Genomic DNA, 13,529 nt, shown 5'->3' with positions numbered 1-13,529 from the left:
ACTTGTGCACAGTTACTTTTGCAAGCCGCTAAACCCACTGTTTGCCCTCGGAGCCCTGAGGTCAGACCTGTTTACCTTCATGAATAGCCAAGCATTCAGGAGCACACACAGATTCTGTTTGCCTCATCTGGAGAGAATGTTCTCACAGTCAGGACTGCAAAAAGTGCGAGTCATAGATCACCCTCCTCCCCTTGACATTTCTGATCCATGGCCCCCTGACCCAGCCCCCAGAGAAAGACGCTGGACTGCCAGCCACAACTAACTAAAAGTTATGAGACCTAAAAAGTACTTTGGAAACCAATGAAAAACCCACTTAGAGAACTCTGACCACATTTTCTTTCTAAAAATTCCATTGCAACTTTTTACAAATGGTCACCATGACATGGAACAAAATATCCACCCAGTGCCACAGGTTAGTTCTGACGCGAGAATTTCAAGCCTCCTGACTTGGGATTTGCTGGGCAGAAAGCAACAAGGGAGCATCATTATCAATAGGACGTGACTCAGCCACCAGCTCTGGGCTGCGTGGTTATCCCACTGCGCTGATCACCCTGGCTGAGAAGACATCGAAACCAGAGGTTGAAATCCCTGTAGCTTCACCTGTCAGAAGTTGGAAGAACATCTCAGTAAATATGGCTTCATCACATCTTTAGAATATTTAAAATCTTTTCTGTGAAGTTTTGTGTTATCCACTGGAAATTGTTTCCAATGGGTTATGTGTTATGACTATAATTTACCAAGATAAAGAAATAAGGAAAGGTTTCTTTTCAGAATAGTTTTAACTTAGGTATGTGTGCAATTGTGAGCAACTGAGCCAGGTGTCATCCTGTTTGAAACATACGCTGTCATGCTTGAAAGAGTTATGCTGTTTAAAAATAATCTAGAATGACCTTAGAATAATCCAGACTAACCCAACAATTTAATTCTAATTTCGTCATGCTAGCGGAGAGGGACCACGTTACATGTAACTCTCTTGCCGTTGTAAATGTCCAGGGCATGACGTACTGGAAAGACTATGGATTTTAGAGACAGACACAGACCTTGGTTTTACTTTGAACATCCCGTTAATTATGTAAACTTGGACACACGTCTGAAAACTCCAAGCTACAGTATGATGATAAAAGTAGAGGTATTTGACACCTACCTCATCTAGGTTATCATGGGGACAAATACCTACGAGAAAGCATTTCGTTGGCATAAAACTGGCCTGTTGGTCTCCTTTTTCCCTCATCTGGTTTTCCGACATTTACAGCTGGAATTTTGGAATCTGCGGTATCCCAGAGGCCCCACTGTGTCTGTTGTATGGAGTGCACATAGGAGCAGCACCTGTCTCACTGGGTTGGTGTGCAGACAAAATAAGAACACATCATTAGGTATAATGACCATGTTTTTTCACGATTTTCTGAAGAGTCACTATGTACAATAGAAACAGGAGTGACAGTGTGAGACATGCCCCAAAAGAGCACGAGATGAGAAGCTCATGAGGGAAGAACAGAAGAGAGAACTCTCTGTATCCTGGAAAGAAACTACATTTGACCGAGGTAGAAGATAGGAAGGGCATACTCATTTTAAAAAGAGAATGAGTAAGAGCACACAGTGTACTTACCTCTAATGGTGGGAATATAGAAATAAAACAAGGTACTTGAAAGTATTCATAAAGACTTAGGCCATGATGCTGATATATTTCTGGAAAGACTTACACATACATAGTGGACACACTTCCAAAACTGAAAATTGGGCCATAGAATTAAGTAATACAACAAAATATTTTACCTCTGGTAGTATAGTAAACTAAAAAATCCAACAAATAATTCAAATTTAATGACTGCGTACAATGTTTCTAATGCAAGATTGTTAAAATGCAATTCCTTCTTGCTTTTGAATGCTCTTAATACAGAAGGATTCTTCTGGAAAAGACAAAGCCAGGTTGTTTCTAATTCTAAAACAGTTTAAGTGTGCTTTTTCTGTAATCTCATTGCAATATATTGAAGAACATAAAACCATCTTAGAAACAGTCTTAGTTCACAAAATACTGTTCTTTGGCTATGTTCTTGAGGATATGCAAGATCCTGGAAATGTCTGCCTTCACATGAAAGCAACTGTTACAAACGAGTCACATGAACGCCGGCTGTGGTTTTTATAAGAAACATTTTATGAAGAAGTCAAACACAAATAATGGTCCAACCATAGTTAATTAGCCATGTCAAAAATAAATCACTTAGAGACTGTTCAGATGAGCCACTTTCTTCAAAAACATGTGCCATTTAATTAGAACACACACCGCCTCCTGTTTTTCGGTCCATCTTCCATCAATCACTCAGCCCCAAGGAATTTTCCTCAATGCTGTCTGAACTGTGTGTTTTCCTGATGAGAAGATTCTCCTACATAGGTGAGGAATGGCATTCATTTCCCACACTTGGCCTCTAAGAACAGAGCACACAGACAAAGACAGGGATGGAGACGCCGCCTGCAGCAGAGTGAGGTGATGCACTCCCACCCTGCCCCCGCCACCCACCCCCACCTGAACCCCTACTCCCCCATCCCTGTCCCACCCCCACCCCACCACCCACCCCCATGCCCCACCCCCACCCCATCCCTGCCCCCACCCTCGCCCCAACCCTAGCCTCCACCCTCACCTCCAACCCTGCCTCCGTCACCCATCCCCATGCCCCACCCCCACCCTCACCCCAACCCTAGCCTCCACCCTCACCTCCAACCCTGCCTCCGTCACCCATCCCCACCACCCACCCCTAACCCCCAGCCCCCTCCACCACCCCCACTCCCCCATCCCTGTCCCACTCCCACCCCACCAACCCATCCCCAAACCCCATCCCCCTGGAAAACTAGGTATAACTTCAAAGCAATGAAAAAGAATGAGGCTAAACCACAGTATATGGCACATCTGAGGAGGAGCATGGGTGAGAGGTTATGCTGGTGATGGTGTTCTTCATGAGGAACCCAGAAAGACACCCCCTTGGCCATCTACCCACTTTTCAACCTTTCAGCCTCCCTGAGATTGGAAGTTCATTATCTAAAGAAACTTCCAGCATCTGAATGGCACATAAGGGTAGCTCACGCAGCCCTCCCTCACCTTGCCTGCTCCCACTGCAGAGGCCCTAGAAGGCGCGAGGATGGCTTTCTTGGCCTCCCGCCCATCCCCAGCCGCAAGCAGCTGCATGACATAGTTCTGGCCGGTGGAACAGATATGCCTGATGGCTGCTGCCTTTCCTTTCTCTTTCTTCTGCTGGGAACATGGACTGGAAGCCTGGAAATGGAGGTCGTGTGACAAGGGGACACATAAGGATTAACTCCAACATGGTCAAGACCATGGAGCAAACAGAGGAAAGAATCCGGGATCCTAATAAGAAGCCAAATCCTCATCATGAGTCCTGGACTACCTCTCACCCCCTCTCATTGTGGAGTGCAAAGAAAGTCCAATTTACCCAGTCTTATTTGGGGTCACGTGGCTTTTGCAAAACTCATACATCTCCTGAGTATAAATAAAGAAGAATCTGAGCAGAGCTCCAGATCCCAAGAGGGAGCCCTTAAGTCAAATGCAGATATTTATTCAGCAGCATGGACTTCGAGTTGTGACGGGCTACTTGGAAGAATCTAGAGTTGAAGGAGCTCAGGATGGGCTCCTTGTACAACCTGCTTTCCCAGATTTCAGAGACAATGTGGCGGCAAGCGCTGTATGAACACACTAACCTATACCTGCCTGCCTTCACACGTACCTGGGCCTGTCTAGCCAAGGATCCAGTAAAAGCAGGTTTCTATGAGGGCTGATTGCACCCAGCCGGGGAGCAGGTGGGGCTGGAACCCTGCTGCACCCTGAGTGCCCATCAAGCATGGCTGGCCAACCCAGAGCAGGTTTCTCTGATATGACAGGGATTCCATATGGGCTAATGCCTTCCACGGGAGAAAGAGCACTGTCCTGAGGACTCACAAAATTAGGACAGAGACATTGTGAGGGATCTGGAAGCCTACCTCAGCGTCTGGGAATGAGAGTCAATGGTATCTGGGTTCTTACTCGGATGAGGCCCCAGAAACTCAGACTACATGGCTAACATAGCATATGGAAGGGAGGCAGTCATGCAAACACTATTCATTTGATTACAGGTTAAATCTATGTTTCAGAAAGAAGTGCTGGAGAAGCTCAGGTATTAAATTACGATCATCCGGACTTTAAAAATCAAGAAGTTCAACTGGAAATGAGCACACACAGACAAGCTACACTGGGGGAACGAGTGTGTCATAGAGACAGAAGAAGAGTGTCATGTCATGAGCAACTCTGCACGTGCCTGCCTGGTTGGAGACACACACACGTGCACACACGCATACACATGCACTCACATGCACTTACACAAACATGCACACGTGGGAAACACGGAGAATTGCTGCTCATGCTTTACTCTCAACAGCTGGCCAGGAAGAAACTCATTTCACTGAAAGAGGAGCAATGAAAAAGGACCAGCTCAGTACCTAGACATTTAAACTACAAGAAAAGAAAGGAATCAGTGGAAAGAAACCGGAAAGCATTTGGTAGATGAATAACACATCGGGAGAGTCTTTGCTTCCAGTCTCCATAAAAAACAAATTCCTGAGACCACTGACTTCAACTCAACAAGAAAAAGAAGGAGATAAGCTACAAAAGAACAGCATTTGTTCAGATTTCTGAGGAGACAAAGATGCATAAATGGACTATACTCTAGAAAGTGACAAGCCATCCGTAGGAAGAAAGACACCCAAGAATGCTTGCATCCGCATCAGAATGGCAAGAACAGAAGGACTCTACGATGGATGGAGATAAGGAGAAACTAGGGCATGTCCGACATCTGCATGGCTGGAGCCCTGAGTAGCCTGAGCCACAGACCAGTCCTGCACCAACCTCCAACTGTCTTCTACTGACCTCCACTGTGGGCCTCACTGGGGGCTGAGGGGGAAAGCCCGGATCAGGGGAGGAGGGCTGAGAGGTGAGGTGTGCAGGGTCTCACCCAAGCACAGGGAGCCACTCAGATGGCAAGAGGTGAGCCAGATTGCAGACAGCAACCTCTCCTAGGTGTTCTAGGCCTTCACATGTTGCTGCTGGCGTATGAAGCAGTTCACACGGGCCCTGGCACCTTGCCAGTATTCAAATTCCAGGCTCTGCTGATCCATCTCCCAAAGGATGTAAGCCAGTTGTGAGCTGAACCTAACAAACTACAGCAAAACTCAGACCACACTCTACGACAGATGAGATCAACCTATCCTCCCTTCAGCCCAACAGAATAAGAGCAGTGCTGTTTACTTCAACTGCTACTCTTCTTTTCTATAAAAAAGCAGAAAATTGAAATTACAAGATATATTAAAAAGTGACCTATGGTTTAAAAAAAGGAAATTGTCAGGGTGCCTGGGTGGTTCAGTTGGTTGATTGTCTGCCTCTTGATTTCTGCTCAGGTCATGAAATCAGGGTCCTGAGATTGAGCACCAAGTCAGGCTCCACGCTGGGTGTGAAGCCTTCTTGAGATTCTTTCTCTCCCTCTGCTTCTGCCTCTCCCCTCTCCCCCTCAAAAAAAAAAAAAAAAAAAAAAGGGAAAAGAAAAAAAAAGAGAAAACTGTCAGACTCAAAATTGTAAAGAGTCAGAGACTTTACAAAGTTTATGTTGAAAAAGCTGAGACATCCAGTGGGGGAAAAGCAGACGCCATCTGTGAAGAGATGGCAAAATTCAGCAGATACATGAACACTAGAAATTAGAAGCACTGTAAATGCCAGAGATCAAAAAATATATCAGTAATAAAAAATTCATTAGATGGATTTAGTAGCAGGTTGGATGCTACAAAGGAAAGAATCAATGAATCGAACTCAGGTCAATGAAATTAATCTAACTGAATAAAAAGTGGGGGGAAAGTGGAGGAAAAATCAGACAGGACAAACCAAAATATGTGGAACAACATCAAACAGCTTAACATGCAAGTAAGTGGAGTCTGAAAGGAAGAGGAAAGATATAACACACCAGAGCAAACAAATTAAGGGATAATGGCTAAGACCTTCCAAAGTTGGTGAAAAACACTACTTACAGATACAAAATTCTCAGCAAATCCTAAGCAGGATAAATGCAAAGAAAAGTCATCTTTACAGTAACCTGGTAAAACAGGTGAAAGTCAAAAGATAAATAACAGACCTTAAAAGCCCGGGTGGGGAGGGGGAGATATATTGTATGTAGTACATGGTCATTTCCGGTGACGTGAGTGACATCCAGCCTCACACTGTAAGAATGGAGGCCAGAACAGAAGGTCACGACCCACAAAACCCACAAACAAAACCAAAAACAACTAGAATCCTATAATTAGTGAAAATATTGTTCAAAATTGAAAGTGAAATAATCACTGACAAAACCTTAAAGAATTCATCTCTAGCAAACACATCCTACTAGAAATGCAAAAAATAATTCCCAGTTTGAACCTCAGATCTGAAGGAAAATATGAAGATTACCAGAAAGGGTAAATATTACATCATACATCGATAGTTTAAACCAAAAAATAATAATTTTGTAGGATTATATATGTTTATATTTATATGTAAATGTAAAATATGAGACAAAAAGACAGAAGAAAGTATAAAGAGAGTAAACAGAATTATGCTGTTGTAAGTTCCATAGACTGTGAGGTAATATAATTCTACATGAAGTTAAACCGGAATGACATAAAGATGACTGTCATAACCTCAGAGAACCAACAGGTAATAGCACGGAGAGTAAAACTTTGCATAACAAAAAATATTTGACATGTCCAGAAAAAACAAAAGAGGACAGGAAAGGAGGGGAAGTGGGAAACAAAGACAAATACAAGTAGGTTAAATGAAATAAAATCCCGACATGGAAGACATCAGCCAAACCGTGTCAATAAGAATATGAAAAGTAAATGAACTAAACACTTCAATTAAAGGCAATTGTTGTCATATAAAATAGAAAGACCCAACTCCAAGCTACTGATAAGAAAATATGCTTTAATTATAAAGACATGGGCTGAAAGCAAAAGGTTGAAAAATGATATATATTCTAAATTCTGCATGAGGAAGCTGGTGTGGTTATATTACCATCAAGGTAAAAACTCCAGGACAGGGGCGCCCGGGTGGCTCCATCGTTAAGCGTCTGCCTTCGGCTCAGGTCATGGTCCCGGGGTCCTGGGATCGAGCCCCGCATCGGGCTCCCTGCTCCGCGGGAAGTCTGCTTCTCCTTCTCCTGTGCCCCCTGCTTGTGTTCCCTCTCTCGCTGTGTCTCTCTCTGTCAAATAAATAAATAAAACCTTAAATAAAAAAAAAAACACTCCAGGACAAAGAATATGACTAGAGATTTAGCAGCACGGTTCATAATATTAAAAGGATCAATTTATCAAGAAGACAAAAATGCAGGGTGTATGTACCTAACAACAGAGCTTCAAAACACGTAAGACAAAATAAGAACAAAACGGAAACGAGAAATAGACAAATCATTATAGTATGGATTGCCATACTCCTCTTTCTGCAATTGATTAAAGAGATACACATAAGATTAGTATGGTTATAGAAGATTTAAACAACACTTTCAACCAACGTAAAGAAATTAACATGTGGAACACACTTACTACAGCTATAAAACAGACACCCTTTGAATGTGTACATGAAACTTTCATGAAGATCAGGTCATAAAAAGAGTCTCTATACATATCAAATAACGGAAGTCAGAGTATATTCTCTGATAACAACTGCAATAAATTTTAAAAGTGATAAAATAAACATATAGAATATCCCCAAATGTTTAAAAATCTAATTAACACTTCTAAATAGCTCATGTGTTAAAAAAGAAACCAGAGAAAAATTTTTGAATATTTTGTAGCAAATGATAAAAACACACATAGCAAAATTTGTGGCATGCAACTGAAACTGTGTTTAGGGGAAAATATATAACATTCAATGTTTGCGTTCAGAGAGAAAGAGTTGGAAAGTCAGTGCCTTGAGCTTCCACCTTAATAATCTAGAAAAAGAACAACATGTTAAATCCAGGTGAGTAGGAGAAAGGAAATGATAAAGAGAAAAGTAAAAAATCAATGAAAGAGAAAATGTAAAAGGGGGACCACTAATGATAACCAAGCCTGGTTCTTTGAAAAGCTCTATTCAAGTTGATGAATTTCTAACTGAACATATCAAAAGAACCCAGGGAGAATAAACAAATTCAAAGACTGGGAATCAGAGGCTGTAATGTTGGAGTTCCTATCCATGTTGAAAGGAAAATGGGATTTTATGAAAAGCTTTGTTTATAAATTCAACAACAGATTAAATGAGGAAATCTTTAAAAGACACAAGTTTCCAAAAATGACTACAGAAGAAACAGAAAATCCAAATAGCTTCATATCTATTTAGAAAACTAGATTATTTATCAAAACCTTTCCCACAAGGAAAGGGAGCTTCCCACAAAGGAAGCTCTGGGGCCAGCGTTTCTGGTGCAGATGGGCAGATACAACTCTACATACAGACGGTCTCACCCTGCAACATAAAGAGGGAATCACCTCACCCAATGGTGTGATTAGGTAAGTAACCTAAATTTCAGGCAACCCTTTAAAAAATTACTCAGCCATCAAAAAGAATGAAATCTTGCCATTTGCAATAACATGGATGGAGCTAGAGTATATTATGCTGAATAATACTCTCTATTAATATAATGATTAGTGAAACAATTCTAAAGATAAGTGAAATAAGTCAGTTAGAGGAAGACAAATACCGTATGATTTCACTCATATGTGGAATTTAAGAAAGGAAACAGATGAACATGTGGAAAGGGGGGAAAAAAGAGAGAGGGAAACAAACCATAAGAGACGCTTAAGGGTAGAGAACAAACCGGGGGGTGGGGGAGTGGATGGGGGATGGGCATTAAGGAGGCACCTGCTGTGATGAGCACCGGAAGTTATATGTGAGTAATGAATCACTGAATTCTACTTCTGAAACCAATGTTGCACTGTATGTTCACTGACTAGAATCTAAATAAAAATTTGAAAAAAATTTTTTCCCTTTTCATTGACTGGGAAGAGTCATTAACAGATGACAAAGTCACAGATGGTATGATTTGCCTTTTCAGCTTCTCTGTGGAGCCTATTGAACATCCTAGCTCCCCAGTCGGAAGGGAGTATCCCCTGTCTCGACAGCCTGAGTTGTTACATTCCCATGACAGCTGCACCATCGTGGTAGAGACTGCCACTCCTGCATCCTTGGGTTCTGTTCTCTGGTCATTCAGTATCTTCATTTATTAGTTGTTAAACAACAGATCCTGATATTCCTGGCGAAACATATTCCACAGCTCAAACCCCATTTTGGAAAAGAATCATAAACATAAAGTGGACTCTCCTACATGATGGAAGAAATTGCATTTTTTCTTTACAGTTAAGATTTGCTTATGAATGTATTAGGAAGGTTGTTATGGCCTGAATTGTGTCCCCCCAAATTTGTATGTTGAGGTCCCAAACCCCAGTACTTCAGAATACAACCATGTTTGCATTTGAGATCTTTAAGGAGGTGACTGAGTTAAAAGGAGGCCTTTAGGGTGGGGCCCTAAGCCAATATGATGAATGGTGCCCAGAGGAGAGACCATGTGAGGACACTGAGAGAAGGCAGCCATCTTTGAGCCAAGGAGAGAGGTCTCACCAGAAACCAAACCTGATAGCATGTAGATCTCGGACTTCCAGCCTCCAGAACTGTGAGAAAAAAATTTCTGTTGTTTAAGCCAAAAAAATAAAAAATAAAGTGGACTCCCCTAGCGAGTGAAAAGAAGCATGCGTGAATCATCTAAAATCAGCTTTTTCTTTGGATCTGGTCAACAATGTTCATTATAATCCAAAGGTTATATTATTTAAAAATATATTCCTTAAAAATCACTCTCTAAGCACAAACCATTTTGCAACTTTTCATATGAATTTGCATTATAAACTACACACATTTTAATCTCAAATCAAAGACTCAAGTAAACTTTTCCATCTAAACCTCATGAAAAGGTTGATGTGATCAACATCTCAGTTCTCCTCTTAGCAAGATCTTTGGGTCAATAAAATACTTTTCTCCAAATTTTAGAACGGTACCATATTGCTAATATTAAATAAGTATGTTCAATATTAACTATCTCTTTTCCTGAACGATGGTCTATGCTTTTCATATCAGCACTGCAAATATTATAAAAAGCCCTTGCAAAATGTGAGACGATCACCTTATCATTTGGCTCCCCGCCTTCCGTGTTATCACCGGGCATGCACTGGGTGTGATGGCTTCCATCGTGAAGCCCATTCTGAACCAAGCCCTTCCCAACCGACACCTCTTCTTTTGTGAAATTCATTCAGTCTTACAGTTGGTAGACTAATGAAGTAAAATTTTAACTCTTTTTAAGGCTTTAAGAAAAAAAGAAAAGAAAAGAAGAGGCGCCTGGGTGGCTCAGTCGGTTGAACGCCCGTCTCTTGATTTTGGCTCTGGCCGTGATCTCAGGGTCGTGGAACTGAGCCCCGTGTGGGGCTCCCCACTCAGCAGGAAGTCTGCTTGTCCCTCTCCCTCTGCCCTTCCCCGGCTTATGTGCATGCTGTCTCTCTCTCTCTCTCTCTCTCTCTCTCTCAAATAAATAAAATCTTTTTTAAAATGTGATACAAACAATGGAATATCATTTAGCCTTAAGAGGAAGGAAATTCCCTTTTACAAGGATGAGCCTTGAGGACGTTAGGCTCAGTGAAAGAATCCGGTCACAAAAAGACAAACCCTGGGTGATCTCACTCCTGTGAGGCCCTGGAGTCATCAAATCCCCAGGGACAGAAAGGAGAAGACTAGGTGCCAGGGGCTGGGGGAGGGGAAAGGAGAGAGGTTTGAAGAGGACAGAGTTTCCATTCGCATGACAATGTTCTGGCAATGGATGGTAGGATGGTTCACAACAATGAGAGTGTCCCTGAAGCCACTGAGCCGTGGACATAAAAATGGTGAAGATGGTAAATTGTTTATGTTGGATGTATTTTACCGCTGTTTAAAAACCACGCGTGTCTTGGCTGGCCCACAAGGCCTGCCCGGTCCTGTCCAGCCCCCCTCTTCCACTACCTCCCACCTTCTTGGCTCTGTACGCTCTATCCAAGTGGACCTTCTGGGTGCTGTCTCTGCTTGTGGTTCGCTGTCCGGGAAAGAGCTCCCACCCATCTCCCCCCGCCTGGGGCTTTGAGACTCAGGCTTGGCTTCAGTCACCTCCTTGGAGAAGAGTTCTTCACAGCCTTCCTTGAAGCAGTCCTGACCCAGATCGCCCTTTCTCCTAAGACTTAGCATAATTCAAGTGGGTCTTCGTTTAAAACTTCTCTTGTTTTGGATGGAGTGATGGGGTTTCACCTGGCCCATTTCCTCCCCAGCCTAACTCGCTGTTAGCACACATGTGTGTTCAGTATGACCTTGCCAACAGAAGGGGGCAGGACAGAAGCATGGTGGAGGTGTGGGGGTCGGCGCTCCACTCTCTTCCAACACCCGTTCACACCTGACAACACCCCTCGCCACCCTTCATGCTCTGCTCCCACCCCCTTCCTCCAGCCACTCCTGCCCCGGCATGCAGCCTTGGACTTCAGTAAGGCCACGTCACACCATCTCCCTTGTATAATGTCATTTAATCTATTAGACACCTCTTGGGTTCCCCCTTGGAACCACGGCAGCCATGTCTGTGCGTCTGTCAACCCTCCCTGGTCCCACATGTCAGATCTGGGAAGCGTGCCTGACTTAGTCCTGCCAAGTCAAGCGTACTCAGGTTCCTGGGCACGCATCTTACACCCCCAACTTCCCAGCTGTGTGACCTTGTTCACTGCTCTCTACCTCTACTTCCTTTGCTATAAAAAAAGGATCAGCTTCTTAGGAAGTTGAGTTGACACATGCAATGCACTCAGAATAGTGACAAACGCATCATAATCACCCAAAATGACAGCAGTTACCAATTCCCAGGATCTAAGGACTGGGAGTCAGTTCAGCCAGCTTGCTTCTGTGGGTGGTGGGAACCAAAGGGGTGTGCATCTGGGTGCTGGGAAGTGAGCATCTTCTAACCATATGGATTCTCATGGGATTTATTGGGGAGAGTCTGGGATCTTTATGATGCCCTGAAATTGAACAATTGTCCTTTCTTTGATGTCTGGAGGCTTTTACACCTGAGTCAATGAAGATCCCAGTGAGTCAGCAGTAAAGTTTCCTTTTAAGTGGAGGAAGGGCAATAGTGAGCAGAGTTAGGAAGGGAAAGCCCCGCTTCCAGAACCACTGCAAGAAGATCAACGCTAGGAAAGAGTCTGTATGGAAGGGAGGATCCTTCAAACTCTCAGCAGGGAAACCACTCTGCAGGGAAGGTCAGTGTGGATGCTCGCAGTAGTCCCATACCATGCATTGCCATTTTTCCAGCATTTACCTGGTAAGGCAGCTCAGCTCACATACAAGTATCTGGCTTGAAGTCTTCTTTTGCTTTATTTGTGTTGTTTGTTTTCTAAGGGATTTTGCTATGTAAAGGTCTTTGTAATTATAATGTTTTATCCTTCCGGTTTGTAGAACCAAATTTTATTTTAAGAACAATGTTTATTAATGCAGGTTCTCTGTAAATCAGTGTTATAAAGTAATTACAGGTGACCAACGAAGGAGAGGATAAAAGGGAGGGATAAGCTTTTCTTTTATAAGGACTTTTTAAGTAGTATATTTTAATGACATTTGAAATCATTTGCCAAACACAGGAGTACATTAATTAGAACTGAAACACAAAATTTCTTAATTACACACATGAAAAGTCATAAGAAGCTATTACTTAAAAAATGGCATTCATTTGTGGTGGGGAAAAATTTATTATTGTATTCACACTGGATTATTTGACTCAAAGTTGGATAGTTGATGATAAGTTGTATTATTGTCTCCTGACTACTCATTCTCATCTCCCACTGGAATGCTCTGGGTGGGGAGTTATGGTTCCCCATTCCACTGATGTGGGGCTTAGCCATATGATTTGATTTGGCTAATATCATCTGGGTGAAAGTTAAAGCTTACCAGTTATCAGTATTATCAGTAAAAGGTTTAAGAAATGTGGGAAGTTTAGGGGGCACCTGGGTGGCTCAGATGGTTAAGACTCTGACTCTTGGTTTCAGCTCAGGTTGTGATCCCAGGTCATGATCTCAGGGTCATCAGATCGAGCCCCACATGGGGCTCAGATTGCTCAGTGGGGAACCGGCTTTTCTCCCTCTCCCCCTGTCCCTCCCCAAGCTTGTGAGCATGCTCTCTCTCTTTCTTTCTCTCTCTAAAATAAATAAATAAATCTTGGAGCACCTGAGTGGCTCAGTCAGTTGAGCATCTAACTCTTGATTTCGGCTCAGGTCATGATCTCAAGGTTGTGAGTTCGAGCCCCACATTGGGCTCCACACTCACCGGGGAGTCTGCTTCTGCTTCTCTCTCTCCCTCTGCCCCTTCCCAACCTGCTCTCATTCTCTCTCTCTCTAAAAACAAATAAATAAATCTTTTTAAAAGATAAATAAATCTTTAAAGAGAAAAAAAGAAA

The sequence above is a fragment of the Eumetopias jubatus genome, unplaced genomic scaffold (genome assembly GCF_037043125.1).
Source record: "Eumetopias jubatus isolate StellerSeaLion01/CBP00866 unplaced genomic scaffold, mEumJub1_p1.0 scaffold_6, whole genome shotgun sequence".
Taxonomy (NCBI): Eukaryota; Metazoa; Chordata; class Mammalia; order Carnivora; family Otariidae; genus Eumetopias; species Eumetopias jubatus.
This window is presented reverse-complemented; position numbering follows the sequence as displayed.